We start from the raw sequence: 4,294 nt of genomic DNA, 5'->3' as shown, positions 1-4,294 counted from the left end.
CAAAGGAGCAAAGCCATGTTTGCGCAAGAAAGATACACGCACGCGGCGTGCCAGTTCGTCGTTTCTGTATTGCCCCGACGAAACACATAAAGGCAGCGCAACAGCCAAAAGTTGTTCCCGCGTGTTAGCTTTTGCTCATTGCCGTGTACTTTTTTTTTTTTAGGATCCATTGTCGTGTACTACAATCGTGCAGCGTGGCTGTGCTTTTTTCTGTCCGGGGTGTTTTGTTAGCCCAACTCCACCGCGCGACCCTATCCTGTCCATCCCGTTCGTTTGGGGCAAAAGGGACAAACGAGACGGGCCAAAGCGCGGGCGCAAACGGACTTTTGTCCGTTTTGTGTCCGCTTTCAACCCATCTCCGGCCCAAGTTTGCGCCGGTTTTGGGGTGAAACGGACAGCGCGCGGACGGGCGGGACGCGCGCGCTTGTCCTTCTCTGGCCCGCCTGTCGGTGGGAGAAACCAAAACCCCCCACGCCCATTTGGCGCCATTTCCCCCAAACCCTCCCACGTCCCTCCCGCCGCCCCCTCTCTCCCCCGTCCATGGCCGACGCCCCGCCGAGTTCCGGCGGCCTGGCCGTCGACCCGCCCGCAAAGGTGAAGAAGAAGGCGCCAAGGAAGCCGCGGTCGGAGTGCACGCCGGAGGAGATCGCCAAGTTGGACGCGGAATCGGCGAAGAGGAGGGAACGGAGAGCGCTCGTCAAGGTCAATGCCGCCGTGGCCAAGTTCGCCGCCCAGCGCGAGGAGCTGGAGGCCGCGCGGCGCAAGGCCGCTGCCGACGAGAAGGAGGACCTCGTCACCAAAGCGCACGCCATCCTCATGCTTGGCATGGGCCGTCCGGCCGGGTTCCCTGCAGCGGTCGTCGGCCCGGCGAGCACAGGCTCGTCGGTCGCCTAGCCTACGCACTGCCAGTCGCCGATGTCGCGCGTCGCGCCCATGTCGCCCGGCTTTCCTGCGCAAAGGCACGACGGCCAGACCCGTTTCTCGGCGTCGCCGGACGTGGGCTTGTTCGTGCCGTCCACACCGCGCCCCGCGGCCGTCATCGACCTCAACGTCACGCCTGGGTCCAGCAGCGGCGGGCGGCCGTCCGTCGAGATGCAAAGAAAGCAGGCACGGGCACCGTTCACAGGCACCATGCCGGCCCCCCGCGTCTTGTTTGACGGAATGCCAACCCCAACGCCAACGGTCGACGACCCCTTCTACAACCAGTACATGGAGGACGTGATCTTCAAGGGTGGGCATGGCCGTGCCTACGACCCCCGAGGAGACCCAAAGTCAGGATGGCCGCGCCGAGTACGTCCCCGATGAAGAGGCCGACGACCGTGCTGACTACGACCATGGTGACTCGTGGCATGAAGATGATGACATCTATGTCGAAGGTGATGGTGATGAAGAAGAAGAAGAAGGCAATGACGTTGATATTAGTGGTGCGCCATTGTTCATCGACGAGCTCACCCAAAGAGCGGAAGCACAAAAGAAGAGGAAGAGCATTCGCACGGGTTCATATACACAAGATGAGGACAAATTGATTTGCCAAGCTTAGATGGAGATTAGCCAAGATCCGAGGACCGGCGCGCAACAAAAGGGCATTGTTTTTTGGATGAGAGTCCACAAAACATTCCATGAAAGGAAGATGTTTGAGCCCTACTATCGTGGATTTGTCACGGCAGATGTCCTTGGTGTGAGGACTTAGTCGCGAGGCCAACGCATCTATGTGGTAGCTTGAGAGGGGTTGGGCGGAATCGAGAGACGCAACATAAGACAGGGATTTAGACAGCTTCGGGCCCCGGGAAACATCATCCGGTAACAACCCTACATGTTGTTTGAGGCTAGGTCTCATTATGATCACGGGAGAGTCGCCGGGAACCGGCTCTCGGTGTCTAGCCCTAGAGATCGTTTCTTCTTGCTTGTCCCTCTTGGGGAGCCCTGCCCCTCCTTATATAAGTTAGAGGGGCGGGTTACATGTGGAGTCCTAATAGGACTAGTACTAGTCTATCTTTTCTTGCAAGTTGAATACAAGTCCGGGTCTTGCTTCCTCGTAAAGGAAACATTCGTCATCCTTTCTTATTAAGCCGGCCCATCATAAACGTGAGCCGGCCTTCTGGGCCTTGGGCCTTGTCTTCTATCTGACCCGCCATCGGGGCCATCCATGAATCGTCAGGCTCGTGAGTCGTCAGTCCTCCGACGGGTCATCGGTGAAGCGCCAAGTCCGGCCGGGTCATACTTCCGGCCGGGTCATACCGCGGGGTATATCCCCGACATTAGCCCCCGGTTTAATTTTGGATTTATCCATGTTAAACTGATCCTGTAAAACAAACACAAGAACAAATTTGACAGGTTGTGCTCCGGGTTAAATATTCTTGTAAGACGGCACCTGATCATCCTTAAGTCCTTGACATTTCCTTGTTGATATGTATTGGTCCATGATCTCATAATAAATCTTCTTTAGCAGATATGTTTCAACTTTGTCAATGCAAAAAATCCAGATACTTCTTTTGAAAAGTTCGGGTCAATAAGCCAGCTTCAGAGTCAATTTGCTGACATTGGTCTCTTGTAGAGAAATATTGTGAAGAATAATCCACTTGAGTCGGCTTTCAAAGCGCCGGCTTAAGAAATATTGGTCTTGAAATACTCATCTGATATTCAGCCGGTTTAAAGATGTAGAACTTGCCGGTTTAATATTACCAAAATTGCCGGTTTGTAAATATTGATGGCACCGAGTCATAATTGTTGCCGACGCCGGGTCATAATTGTTGATGACGCCGGGCTATGGTTGTTGCAGATACCAGGTCATAATGATTGGTGACGCCGGGTCAATCTGATGTGCTAAAAACTGAGAATTTGAAAGTATTTCTCCTTATATCCGTGTTACCTGTAGCCCCCAAGTGACGGGTTGTCATGCTTGCATCAACCTGGGACTTGTAATTGTCTTATGCTCACAAAACTTCAACCGGTGTAGCCTCCAAGGGCCGGGTAATAATGAGCAGGGACTTTGTAGATGTAGACTTGAGCAGCAACATGTAGCCCCCAAGGGCCGGCTCAGTAAGATAATATTGAGCTGGGACTTTATATATATTTCCTTGAAAAGAATACCATATGCTGTAATCCTCTCCATGGGGCCCGAACCCACGTCCATAAGGTTAAGAGCTTTGTACTCTTCCAACTGAGTAGTGGACCTTTCAATATAATGGATTTAAACTTGTGTACCTTGAATTGTTGACAGGAGCAATTGGTAGCCCCAAGGGCCGGCTCATTACAATGTGATGAGTCGGGTCTTCAATAAGGCCAGTAAAAATGACTTTGCATTAGCCCCCAAGTGCCATGGTGCATGCTGGCAGTGACATGGGACTTGCATATTTGATGTGATCTCAATTTAAATATGTAGCCCCCAAGTGCCGGGTCGTAAGCCTGCAGCGACTCGGGACTATTCTTTCCATTGTAGAATAAATCATATCCATTGATAAAATAATAGCCATTGTGCCAAAACGACTTTGAATACCTCATCTGCTGATAAGTCAATCCGGAGTTTAAATACCCGGCGGCTCTTGGCCGATGGCGATTTAATACGCCTCCATTGTAAGCCGGAATTTGTACAACCCGGCGGCTTATAGCCTTTGAGAAAATCAAGAATTGATAACCCTTTTGAGACACCAATTTCAATCTAAGATGATGGGCTTGAATTTAATCATTTATGTAAGTCATAGCTCTGTAAATCCTGCAGAGTTTAAACAACATATGCCCTGGCGACTTAACGTCAAAAACCAGGGCGGGTAACCACCCAAATGTAGTCTTATCCTGCACATAATTAGATCACAAGATCCCTTGGCGGTTTACCACAGGGCGGGTCATAATATCTCACATATAACCATTGATGTGTAACAAGGAGTCACAGATAAGCCTGTTATGAATCATAACTTTGAAACATAACTATAATAATAATATTAACTATAATAATAATATTATACCTGTGATATTGAATTTTCACTGCCGGTTTATGTAACCTGTGCAGCAAGGGTGATAACCCAATCTTTAGAAGCAAAAACTTCCAAATGTTTATGATTGTCACATGCTGGCGACTTATCGTCCAAAGTCGAGCCGGGTTAAGTAGAAGTTACTCATATATGCTTCAGATATGAACAAAAGGTCTCAAAAACCCAAAAGACTGCGTTCAAAAAACTTAAACCAGACAAAAAGAAAATCAAGGCTTCTGATTCGAATACGATCAGTAAACCGTTCCAAAGGGGTTAAGCTAGGATTCGAATACGATCATGTAGCCCCCAGTGGCTTTGGCGTTGCC

This window comes from Triticum aestivum, chromosome 6D, assembly GCF_018294505.1.
Source record: "Triticum aestivum cultivar Chinese Spring chromosome 6D, IWGSC CS RefSeq v2.1, whole genome shotgun sequence".
Lineage (NCBI taxonomy): Eukaryota > Viridiplantae > Streptophyta > Magnoliopsida > Poales > Poaceae > Triticum > Triticum aestivum.
Note: the sequence above shows the minus strand (reverse complement) of the source record.